Here is a 14,160-nt window from a genome sequence, read left to right as displayed (position 1 = left end):
AACGGATAGTAAACTTGAAACCACCGTAACGCATCAATCTACGCGTTACTCCCAGGTTTTGGTAATCACGACTCAACTCCATGCGACTCAACGCCAGCCTCCCTGTCCTCCTCTCTCAATAGTATAGCTAATGGACCTGTCTGGTGTCTACGCCGTAACCTAGGATCATACTGGCCGAGGTCAGATATTAGCGGGTTGGGGTTAGCACGAGATTCCGCATACACGTTCCTAGCCAAGAATCTTGAGAGTAGCGAAAGTTCTTATGGAAAGGGACAGTCCTGTTGAAAAACGTAAGGAGACAGAAAACCAGGAAGAATAATTTTGTGCTTCAAATCTGTTAAAATGTTCCATTTTTTTATTTGATAATTATCAAATTAGTTTAAAATATTTCATTGAAGTATTTAACTTTTCAACTTTTCAAATACTAAACAGCTAGTTTCATGTTTTTGTATTTTTTTTTTCAAAACATAATATTTCCATCCATTTTTCCGATTTTTTTAAGTCAATAACTCCACTCTTATTTTTCAAAACTTAATATCTCCAATCTCTTTTTTTCAAAATTAAAGAACAATGAAAAACGTTACCTAATCAAAACTTTGGAAAGAAAATCTATGCATAAAATTCTATAGTTCTGCACTTTTTTCGTGAAAAAGGGTGAATTTTAACAACGAATACAGTTTTTTGTTCCGCCTGTAAAATTAAAAAACTGGAGATGTTAACTTTTGAAAACAGCTCCTCAATTAGCCCTTCAAGAGAGTTCAGCCTGGATTCCTTGAAGATTGCCAGTAATTAAAATTTCGTTTGATTCATTACGAGCGCTATGCAGAGGAAGTTTGGTGGTGGGGCTGCCACCTTTCTGTATTGAAACTTGCAGGGAAATTGTTCGGATTACATGCTTCATACATGTTTGACGGTGATAAATGATAAAATCTGTAGGACCTCAAATTAAAAATAACTTATATCATACTACTTTAATATACAGTAATGATTTTATATAATAGAGGAGAGTTGGGTAGTATCGGACATCGGGTAATACCGGACAGTGATTTCTTTCATCTACCACGAGATAATAATACAGTGAAACCTGTTCAAGACGGAAGTGACATGGTCCTAATTTTTTTCCGTTGTGGACAGGTTTCCGTGTTATTCAGGTGTGAAATTAAAATGGAATATTTTATCATTTGCATAAATTTAAAACAAAATGGCATGCCGCAAATTGAAGGAATTACAAAATACTCCGTTTAACACTACTGACATTAAATCAGCTTCCTGTCGCTTATTTAATTAGTGAATGATCTTGATGAAAATCTCATTTCCTGTATAAATTGTATCGTAACTCACTCATTAATCACTGTAAAGTTGATTAATTACACTATATTTAATATCTAACACTACATATAATACTGTACTGTATATCACAGCACATTATTTAATTTGACTAGGAGCCTAGAAGCCTTGAATTCTGGATTATCTAATTTCTTTGCCAGTTCAATGGTTTTCTTTGCAGAATAGGTCCAGAAATTTGCATGATCTATGAAAAGGCAAGAACAATCCACTCCCACAACAGTTCATTTATTGCTATGTAACCAGTTGTTTTCTCTTTCTTTTTATGTCACCATTATTGACCGCAAGCCACTCACTCATGATACGGCCTTTATTTTTGAAAGTGTTAAGTTACACGTGAGTTTTCCATTCATAAATCTCAACATTATTTTCCATACTCTTCGTTTCTCATTTTCCTCGATAACTTTTACTTCATCAATTAATGATAGTGCAACATTTTTACGCAACTTTTTTTTATCACGAAATCGCTAAAACACTTGCGTTCTACCCAGCTACGACAATATACAGGAGTGAAGCATTGAACATCTTTGAAGGGATTCGTCTGCCTAGTCAATACGGTAATCAAATTTATGACCATCAGGCCAACACACCCTCGCACCCTCAAAAATTTTACAAAAAAAACTTGTTTTTATTTTAGTGACCTACTAGTATTTCGTACATTCCTTGAAAGCACATACTGTTTCAAAATATAGTTTACATTAAAGTAGTGTGTCCAAAATATTAATTCCGTTTTGAACAGTAGCAGACAGTTTCCGTTTCCGCGTTGGACAGTTTCCGTTTCATTAGGAAAAATTACACATAATACATATGAATTTCGCAGGGACCAATAAATTGTTCCGAAATAGACAGGATTCCGGATTATTCAGGTTCCGATTTGAACAGGTTTCACTGTACCTGAATGACATGGTTACGTTTCTGTGATGTCGCACACAGAAACGTAACCATGTCATTCAGGTACTATCATCTGATGGTAGATGAAAGAAACGCACTGTCCGATATTACCCGATGTCCGATACTACCCAACTCTCTCCTGCATATGGATAACATATAGTGATGAGACGAAAAACTCTTCTTAGAATTAGATTGCTACAGAAGTTAATTAATGATGTGTGGAAACAAAACGACGAGATTAATGAAGCGTCGGCTGGAACAACGTTGTAAGTTACAAACTTTTCATTCGGCGTGTTTCCGTGAAATAATGTTGTATGTCATGTTACTCGTACCTTGCTATACTCTTTGGCTTGCAACTGTCCATCAATGCAGTACGTGAAATTTGTCCGCTCAAAAGTTTGCTACCCTATAACAACAACGTTGTACGTGTACACATTTTTGCATCTCCTGTAAATTTTAGTAAATATAACTTATAACGTTGTTCCAGCCGACGCTTCAATTAATATAAATACTGTATCTCCAGTAGCCAACCTGTTGCCAATATATTTGTAATAGTACTCCAGTAACACCCTATACCAAACAGTGTGCTCATAAATATCAATTTACACGCGGAATTAACAGCTGAAGTTACGTCATGCATTGAAAATTTCCTTTATATTGCAGTTACAAATTAAGTGGTTGCACTAAGGCAGAAAAATACATGTAATGACATAATGATGAAAGAAATATTGATTACAATGAATACAAAACACACGTTTCTAATAGCATTGTATAACTTCCGCAGTTGCGAGCGTCGTAAAATAAAACGTAATTTACAATTTAATAACATTATGAATCTAGCGGTGAACATAAATATATATATTTTTTTACATAACGGGTGTATGACAAAAATCGTTTATAATTTTCTACTTTGTTATTCCTACAGAATCTTATTGAAATATGAAATCATGCTACTGTCAACTTTCCTGGGACTCAAGAATTCACTTTTAACATCTTTGTAGCCACCGGCGTAGATCAGTCTACTAAGGCTCTTGTCTGCCGATCTGGAGTTGCGCTTCGGCGCGGGTTCGATTCCTGCTTGGGCTGATTACCTGGTTGGGTTTTCTCCGACTTTTCTCCAACCTTGAGCCAAATGTCAGGTAATCTATGGCGAATCCAAGACCTCAACTCGCCAAATATAATTTTGTTTAATTTTTTAATTAAAATCCACCACCAACAGAAGCGAGCTTCCAGTTATGCGTGGCTTACATTGATACATATACAAAATACATTAAAAAAAACAAAACAAACAACACAAACGAAAGAAAGAAAATACATACTGGTAATAGATGCCAGAATATAATATTGCAGATAATATAGTGCCAAATGTCAATATAATAATGCAAAATTATTTAAAAACTAGAGTAAAAACATTATAATATAGATATTCATAATTTAAATACCTAAGGAAATACAATTCGTTTTAATATTGTATGAAATTTTTTAACTGTTAAAGTGAAATCTAATTGAGAATCACAGTTTAAAGACAGAGAGTTGTAAGTATTACACATAATAAACAATGGAGAGTTCTTGATGAAAACAGTTCTAGCAATCGGAATAACAAAAGGTTGCCTATGACGTAATTCTGTACTTTTTACTTTAAACTGAAAGAATTTAAGAAAATCACAGTTAATCAGTATACCGTTAACAGTCTTATAGACTATTTATTAATCGCCTAGATTTTAAAGTTTTATAATTAAATTTAAAAAGTAACTGATTATATGAAATTTGCTTTTCATAAGAAGACACGTGATTTTTTTTTTTTATATAAATAACGTAAAAATCTTTTCTGTATCCTTTCTATTTGCATCTGATGGGACTGGAACTGAGGTAACCATATTACAGACGCATACTTTATCTTACCAACTAGAGTTTTATATAGAGCAGCGGTGGCGAAAATGTAATCGTGCGCCGAGCCACTGTCTAACTTGCAACGTGCATAGCACCTATGGAGGGAGGCGGACACCCGAAGGGGAAGTGACGCAACTGTCTGACTTATTAATGGATTTTCACTTTCCTTACGTCAAGCACTTGAATATAATTTTATACAGTATAAGGCTACAAACTAATGTTTAGTACGTGTAACGAAGAAAGAAATGAACAATAAATTAACAATATCACAACCTAAAATTAACTTTCTTCAGAATGTCCCTGCGACAAAGTTTCAAAATCAGGAATTATGTCACTTACTGCCAGTCGTAGTTGATCACGAAGGTATTTGTTTGTCAGTCGTGATCTAAATTTGGTTTTTACTATTTTCATTGTTGAAAACAATTTTTCACAAACGTAAGTTGTAGCGAACATGGCTTCAACAGAGCAAGCGAAAGAACGAAACTTCGGATATTTTTTTTTGGTAAAGATTTGAAAGTTCAACATTTGTCAAGACCTTACATCTAGCTTTCAGTTGACATCACATAGTAAATCAGTGAGTTCAAATTAAAGAGCTAACCGCATTATTCGTACATCTGCTGAAAAAGGATCGGCGTACGGAGATGATGATGATGATTATGATGATGATGATGATGGTGATAACAACAACAATAACACTTAAACTCTTAATGTTTCATCAGTAACATGTAGTATAATGCCGTTTTATGTTATACAACCGTTTTCCTCTTAATACTTGTGAACAAATCATACATTTAATATTCTCATCATATTGACAGCAAAAAAATGCGTCCTCCCATCCTACTTGGAACTTTCGTACATGGTTTCGAGAGAGACATATGCCACTCGCAGGTCAGAGACAAATACAAATGGAACGGAGTTTGACTCCAGTGAGTGAGAGGGTGGGGGTTGGCGGAGGTTAGAAGCAAGGGGAAAGCACAGCTATAACTGCGAGCCACAATGTTTCGCGAGTCATGTTCTCGCCACGGCTGATATAGAGTATCAATAGTAGGTCTATTTATATTTTTTTAATTCTTTTGTATTTCTGATTATAAATCCTAATTTTATATGCATCAATTACCACGTGATTGAAGTACATCATCTCGCTATCATAAATCCTATCGACTCTAAAATAACCTTGTAGTTGGTACAGCGTCATTAAATAACCAAGTAAAATAATCTTTGTGTGCTTAGCTAGGATATGTATCTTATTGCCCAGTTTTTATTTTTTGCTGAAGTAAAATATTGGTATTCGCTTTCGTTTCTTCTCATTACAATGCACGTTCAGTAGACGCCCTCATTCATGTTTTTAACGTGGAGCATTTTTCTGCGTACCACTCGAGAAAAATTGTAACAAAAATTACAAAATCGTCCCTTATGGTAGTTGCATCGATATTACCCGACAATGAATTCGTTAGTTAAAGAACTTCATTTTTCTTTCATGGTTAGGTTATGTTTTACTGTAACATTGATCAAATGGAATGTGCAGCGTATGTTTATTATACTAGCGGATCCGTCCTCGTTTGTTTTTATGATGTAAGAGGTCATGTAGGCCCTACATCACAGCATATTCTCCTGCAGATACGGCACTGATCAAATGAAATACGTAACCTATGCCTGTTATGTTAAGACTTTTGACACTGTTTATTATAATTTGCTTTTAATAACATTAGAAGTGGCTATCAGGAGATTACAAAAGAATTAGTTTAGAGGCTACTTATAAAATATTTCATAATCAATGATATATTATGTATTTACTTGTATTACTGATATTATGAATGTTGGGTACCGGTAAGTTGTTTTCGAAGCATTACTGTTGCTTTTATGTATTAATACTCGTAATATACTATTTTTAAAAGTTTTTTACATACATACGTAGATCTGTATTATGTTGATTCCTTATTTTTAATTGATTATTTTAGACGCTGTATCAACATCTCAAGTAATTTAGCTTCTGAATGAAATGAAGGTGATAATGCCGGTGGAATGAGTCTGGGGTCCAGCAGCGATAGTTACCCAGCATTTGCTCACATTGGGTTGAGGGAAACCCCGGATCTTTGTTTATAATACCGGTTCTTGATACAGAAAATGCTTCATCTGAATTCACCCTCCGATGATAACAGGGGTTACGCGTAATCCCAGCGAGATATATTTATTTATTTATTTATTTATTTATTTATTTATTTATTTATTTATTTATTTATTTATTTATGTATTGATTTATTGATTGATTTATTTATTTATTTATTTATTTATTTATTTATTTATTTATTTATTTAATCTAGCAGAGTTAAGGCCATCAGGCCTTCTCTACCACACCACCAGAATACAAATATACATATACAAGAAGCAATGTGTTACATTACTATTTCTGTTCACTATTTCATACCCATCTGTATAATATCACTTGATTGTCCAAATATTCAGAATATTCATTGTCCTGGCGATAGTTCCCTTATTTCCGGTTGTAAGCGGATTTAATTGTTCCCTAGGGTTGTGAGCCATCCCTGTTACCTATTACGCTGCCAAATATTTAATTCTCCTTTTCTTTGAATTGTGCCGTTATCCTGCACTCTTCTGAAAGTTAGTTTCTTACTATCCTTTGTGTAAAGAGCAATGTGTTTTTTTGTATACACTTTGTCAGGTTTCTATCGCATGTAGTGAAATTATGAAATCTTTTCAGATTTGTCTGAAAAGTCATCTGGTATAAATGTGAAAGGTTCAAACTTTGTAGATTTTGTGAATAGTGCTTATGAAGATGATGATGTTGATGATGATATGTACCTTGTAAACGAAGACGCATAGAATGTAAAAAAAATAAAGTATTGTCCTCACAACCTGCTACCAATGACAAAAAAGTCTTGTGTCATCCATGTCTAAAAAGTGGTACATAAAATTATATATTTCTTAACAATGCATAGTGCTCCAGATGTAAATGAGAAAACAAATGGACCAGTAATAATTGAATTTTACTCGTATAATGATGCGAAAAGATGGGTTGATATGTTCGACAAAATAGTACATGATTATGCCGTTTCAAGATGCACGCGCCGTTGACCAGTCCGTATGTTCTTTGGAATTTTCAGTCTAGCTGTTCTAAATTCATTGGTCCTATATACGTCAATAAAATCTCCACAAACATTTTATCTTTTCAAGAACCTGGCTTTCCAACTTGTATCTCCTCACATGAAACACGTTCAGATAAGAATCTGCTCGTGACCTCTTTGTGGACATTACTTTATTGAAACGAGGAGGGATCCCGAAGAGATCGAACTCAGATCCACCAAGCTACAAAAATGTTCTAGCTGTTATTTTTGTTCTCGAGAAAAAGACAAAAAAAAAATGAAGATATTGTTCTAATTGTGGCAGACCAGTTTGTAGTAATCACAGAAGGACACTTGTATTGATTATTTTTCGGCACCTTAGAAATTGTGCACCATTTCATGACAAATATGCTATTTTTTGTGTGTAGGAAAGCGTTAATTTACAGAAATAGTGAAAATGGTTCTATAAATAAATATATCTATACTATTTGTTTATCTACATGTTAAACGCCTGGGGTGGCATGTAACCACTGTTACCAACGATTGCTGCATTATTCATGTTACTAGCAGAGGGTTAATTACGAATTTATTTTACAATACTTCAACTATGGATGTGTTTGAGTAAGACGTTAATATGTTTGTTCTCCATAATAACTCTGTGTTATTACGTAATGCACCTAATATTTTTCTGCATAATTGTCCAATTACTAGGATAATTTCAGTAAAACCTACAGGATAATATCAGATCAGCATTTGTTGTTGCGTGGCGTGTAGGCCCTGTAAGTTAATACTGTAAGAAAATAGCTCTCATTAAAAGAGTATTATGAAGTTGCATTTGAAAAGTTCGTCGCCTGACATTTAGATGACATTGAAAATGTGTCAACAATGCCGCCATTGCCATTATATTACTTCAAGCACGAAAAATCTTAACCTTCGGTTGACTACATTCTGTGTAGTATAATTTTGAAGTTAGTGCGCCGAACAGATTGGCAAAAATTAAAAATATTGTGCTTCGTGCTGCTATTAAACATTTCGTACAAAAGAGAATGAAACCAACACAAATTAAAGGAGAAATAGATGCTATACTGTGGGAAACCGGTCCAGCGTTTTCGACTGTGAAAACATGGCCAAACTATATAAACATGGTCGGGCGAGTGTGGAAGACGATCCCTGCAATGGACGTCCAGTAACAGCAACAAGAGAAGAAATCTTTGAAAATAAATCCACGATATAGTGTTGAATGACCGTTGACTGAAAGTGCAGGAAATTAGCGAGGTTATGCGTATCTCAACTGAACGGGTGCGCCACATTTTAGTCAATGTCTTGGGCGTGACCAAGGTTTCCTCAAGGTTGGTTCCGCGTTTGTTAACACCGGAACAAAAGCACGTCCGATAGTCTGGCTCGATTCGAGAAAAATACATCCGGTTTCTTGAGGCGGCTTGTGACCACTGATAAAACCTGGATACACAACTACATAACAGATACATAACAGCAGACGAAACAATAGAAGCACAGACACTCCCCGCCTCTAAAAAGCAAAAGCTGTTCAATCAGCTGGGAAAGTCATGGCGTCCATATTCTGGGATTTCAAGGGAATAATCATGATTGACTATCTAGCAAAGGGAAGAACAATAACCGGATAATATATCCCACAAAACTAATAAATAACTCTTCCCCTTATTTCCTCGGCCTCCTCCCCTCGGCCAGTTCCACCCTCAGCTGTCGAACTTTTACCATACATTTTCCCCCCACTCTTACAGAATTTAGCGTTATTTAATATATCGTATGTTGCCAAGTGCCCCCTGCTGGATATAATGAAGGACTCTGGCAGGAATCGTTTCCTCAGAGCTTTTGTGGCGTCACACTCCGATAAAATATATGATGTCTCACCTCTACCAACCTCATTTAGTACTTTATGCTCGACCATGCCGAAATGTAGTAATTATACACCTGGTAGCAGCCCTTTAATGGACCTCATTAAAGTACACCTATTCATTAAAGTTCAGGTGTTCGACCAATCAGAAAACACCATTGTAGCAATATGAAAGCGCAAGTATCGATTATTCTCGGATATGCAATCAAAAGACAACTAGCAAAACGTCACGGAGGCTGTAAATCCAATACTGTCGCAGAAGGTTATGTTCTGTTACTCTAATTAGCGTTAATTGTTAATAATATTCAAATAAATTCAATTTGTCATCTCGTTTTTCAATGTCTAAATCATTTTCAAGGTTATATCAAGATTAATGTTTATTTTACTCTCTAGATTATATCAAGATCAATGACATTTATTTCTCGGAAAAAATCAATACTTTCGCGTCTGCGCACATCTCACAATTTACGAGATATTGCACAAGGTCAGTTCCGCTCTCCAGTCAGATAAGAATAACATGAATACTTATGAATAATTTCAAGTTAGAAATATGGTCGTGCATAAAAAGTCGTATGAAACTTGCCTATAATGGTAATTAAGACGCTCGTATGAAAAGTATGAAACTCGCTTGCGCTCGTTTCATAAACATACTCGCGTCTTAATTACTACCATTATAGGCTCGTTGCATAATGTACTATTAAAGTATAATGCATTCTATTGAGTTTCTATGGCGCTCGAATTTTGCATTTCATGAAAACGGTACCGTCCAAAGAGAGACCCTCTGTGACGTCTTTACCCATCACAAATTCAATCACGACCTGGCTGGGTATCGAACCAGGGCCGCGTCCACAGGAGACCAGCGTAGTAGTGCTGAACTACAAACGTGACCTCTTTCCCCTATGGTCAATGGCTAACTCGTTTTGCCTGGAGGCTGTTTGGACTTCCCGTTAAGTTCACCTTCGATCGTAACTGAGTTTTAAACGGATTCGTACTTTCGGAAAGGCCCTGCATCGGACTACAAATTCCATTACCTTGCAACTCAATTATTTCCCAGTCAAAAACGCTGTTAATTCAACTCCAAAAATTACCCATTACTTGCAGTTTGCTTCATTTTGCGCTCCTTCAGAAGATGTCTGGCGGAACTGCATGACATCAGTGTGTACTGTAACATGTAGTACTTGATGCATAAGCTTATTTTCGTCTCATATCACGACTAAACAAAATTTGGAATTAAAATTGGATATACCAGACACGTAACTGACGTCTGATTTGCGTTGCTTATTTCAAGATCAAATTAAACTAAGGGATTTGGAATAACTTTACAAATACACGCGGAAAATATTCAATGTGTGTATGTGTGATTCATGAGGAATTTCCGCCACTTAAGGAGCTTATTTACGAAGACATTCAGAGCAAAAATGGCATATAAAAATGTGTCCTATTCTCAATTTTTTCAGAGTTACACTAATCTGAAGTTGTCAGTAAAATCCCTTTTTTATTTTAGTTTTAAGGATAAAAGAATTTTACAAATAGAGAATGAAGTACTCAGAAGTATATATATATTCTTTAATTGGCTAGTGTTCTGAAGCTAAAAATGTGTAGTTAATTGCTTCGTACAGATTTTGTTTTTAAAATTTATAACTAAAAATGACATTATTCTCACGCACTAATCACAAAAATTTATAAATCATACGACTTTAGGAACTTGATTCTTTACAGCTTAATTACGCATCCTAAGGTAAAATCTTAAAGAATTTACAAGAGTGGCGTGATTTATAACAATTTATTGTTGTGATACATACGTAAGAAAAATGTTTTTGTAGTTAAAAATCGAAAAAAATTCTGTACGAAGCAACTAAGCAATTCACAACACATATTTAGCTTCCGAATACTAGCTAATTGAAGAAACGATACTCCTGAATAGTTCATTCTTTATCTGTAATATTCTTTTACCCTTAAAACCAAAAGAATAAGTGTATTTTGCAAACAATTTAAAATTAGTGTAACTCTGAAAATAATGAGATTAGGAAAAAAGTTTATATGACATTTTTTTGCTCAGAATGCCTTCCGAAATAAGCTCCGTAAGTGACGGTAAATCCTCGTGAATCATTCTGTGTGTGTGTGTTCTTTTTTACACTATATATTTCAACATGCCCCATTACATAGGTTGTAATATTACATGTTTTGACATTTCTAGATAGTTACATTTTTAAGATTGTAAATTTACCAATTGCGTAATCAATAAATATCTGTGTGATAAGATATACGATGAGAATAAAATTATAGTTAAATACCATCCAAATTATGAATCCTTACACCTTCCTACTTACAAATTTACGAATTACTTTAGCATTATTAATTCAGGATTATAAGACCCTTTGTTTCCCTAGTTACAATTTTAAATTACATTAGCAGCAGTAATTAAAGTATATATCACTCCTACATTTTCCTAGTTACAGATTAAAATTCAATAAGCAATAAACATACAAAAGGATAAAGATAATATACCAGTAAGTTACACAGATAAATCAAAAGACATTAAGGACATGAACATATTTCTACAGTATCAATTCTACAAATTACATATACAATTAGAATATAACCATCTTAAAATATAATTACAATGTGTATGTGCGTGCGTGCGTGTGTGTGTGTATGTTAAAAGTTATTTCTGAAGACAATCTGAATAAAAAATGTCATATAGATATGGATTCTATTTTCAGAGTTACACTAATTTGAAGTTGTTTGTAAAATACTTTATTTCATTTAGTTTTAAGGGTAAAATAATATTACAAATAGAGAATGAACTATTCTTTAATTGGCTAGTATTCTGAAGCTAAAAATATGCTGTTAATTCCTTAGCTGCTTTGTACAGATTTTGTTTTAATTTTTAACTAAATATTACATTATTCTTACGCACTTATCACAAAAAATTGTTACAGATCACACCTTTTACCTAGGCCTACTTGATTCTTCACAGCTCAGTTTTGCATTCTAATGCACCTGCAGTATTAAAGAGTTTACAAGAGTGGCGTGATTTGTAGCCATCAGTCAGCAGACTTCAGTCAAGGACATTTTCAGTCTCCCAAGTGAGTTAAAAGAGTTAGACTGTTAGACAATGAAACAGCATCATCTTCAGGAACCTAACAAAGAAGATCTGTTGCATAAAGAAAAGTCGAATGGTAAGCCTAATGATTTTTATGCGGATCCTGCTCAGGAAATTTCGAGGACGACAAACATGGTGAAAGATGGATTCATTGTATTTGTTGTGATACATATCAATGCCATGGATAAATATATAATAGGATGGGAAACTGCGGTCAGCACCATCTGGCGGCAGGGGGCTCAAATAAGATGGTAAGCGCCCAACGTCGTAGGTGGTGAACATTAGAACTACGTGTTGGGTACATTACCCAGAGTTCTCTATTTATCCGTTCGAGATATTGCTCGAAGAGACAAGATGGCAGACAGAAACTTGCTAACAAGTGATACTATGTGTGTATAAGCAGTGTATGTTAAACAGTGAAGTTTATGGACGTGTAAAAATAGTGTTGTTGAATGTATTGTAAAGTAATAATAATATAATAAATTGAACTATCTAAGTAGTTCTTGCAGACTTTTCCATTGCGCTGTACAATAAATACCCAAAGAATACAATCCCAGTTATCTAACCTTTTGTTTTATTTCTTGTCTCTGTCTGGTTATATTATAATTGGGTAGTGTAAAATAGATCGTCTCTTTTATCTTCCTGTTGGCTCCGGTAAGAATTTTCAGTAGGAGATGCTGTGAGGAATAAAAATGTAAATGTTTTATTTTAAATTGGGTTCGTTTTGAATATCGATGAGGGTGGGAGGGAATACTTTCTGCACAGTTTAACATTTTCGTCACCAGGTGCGCTGCTAAATGCATGGAGTAATTAGTTTATTCTTTTCGCTACTTGGTGCGCTGCTAGATGTAATAACGCCCCTCCACCCAACAGGTGGTAGCAAGATCAATTTCTACAACAGCGCCTCTAGTACTGTATCTCATTTTTTATATTTATTGTATTATTTCATTTCTATTTCTCTTGTTGGTTTGTAATTATATTCTTTATTCTGTATATTTAAATTTAAATAAATAAATAAATAGTATGTGTTACGGGAAAATCAGTAAGTTTCGCATCCTATTATATATTCATCCATGTCAATACCTTTCAAAACACAGAAAGATCTTTAATTGTTTTGGGTTATAAGTATGAATTTTAATGAGGAATTTAAAAAATTTGACTGAATATGCCTAAATATTTTGAGTTTAAGGACTATCACGAAAATACCCTTGTACTCTCACGGAATTATACTAACGCTCCTAGAGCGCTAATTTTTGTTGTTGTATATTTGTATTTCTTGTTTGTAATTGAATTGTATTGCAAGAGGGAGGTAACGCCAAAATTAAAACAAAAAAATTATTTCTTTTGCCTATGTATAGGGAAAACACAATGGCAGGTTTGGTATACGAACGAGATAGATCCGCTGGAAATTGAGTGTATGACAAGAGATTGAAACTTAACTCGCTTATGTATTTGGCACAAGAGGAAGACACTTACTCGTCTCTCCTGAGAAATATGGTATAATGGAGTTAGCCTACCCCTTCTTCCATCAGACCTTTCAATTATTATATAAATTTATTTGATGTAAAAATGCTGACCTGTAACTTCTTGAAACCTAATAATGTACGTACCTACATTAAAAACACATCTTTTTTTTATTTGAACCATATTTTTGCACCAAAACCTTAGTAACACGAAATTAGCCGACTCTGCCCTACAACTAGAGCATAATGGAGCACTAAGGGACAAAGTGAAATGAAACTTTACCCTTTTGAGAGAAGATTCTAAAAATGTACACCAATTGCGGGAACAGAGACTCTGCAATGCATGAACTCATTTTGATTGGCAAGTTGAAACAGTGACTCTGAAATGTTAACTATTGTTTTTCTCTGTTGCTTTGAAGTTCATGTATTGTTCGAGGATTTCAATTATTGGCATTGTTTTTAAATTACACCATAGGTCAATCAACCGCAACTCTTCACATATTACTCTCCTAT

The sequence above is a fragment of the Periplaneta americana genome, chromosome 4 (genome assembly GCF_040183065.1).
Source record: "Periplaneta americana isolate PAMFEO1 chromosome 4, P.americana_PAMFEO1_priV1, whole genome shotgun sequence".
In the NCBI taxonomy this organism is placed as follows: Eukaryota; Metazoa; Arthropoda; class Insecta; order Blattodea; family Blattidae; genus Periplaneta; species Periplaneta americana.
This window is presented reverse-complemented; position numbering follows the sequence as displayed.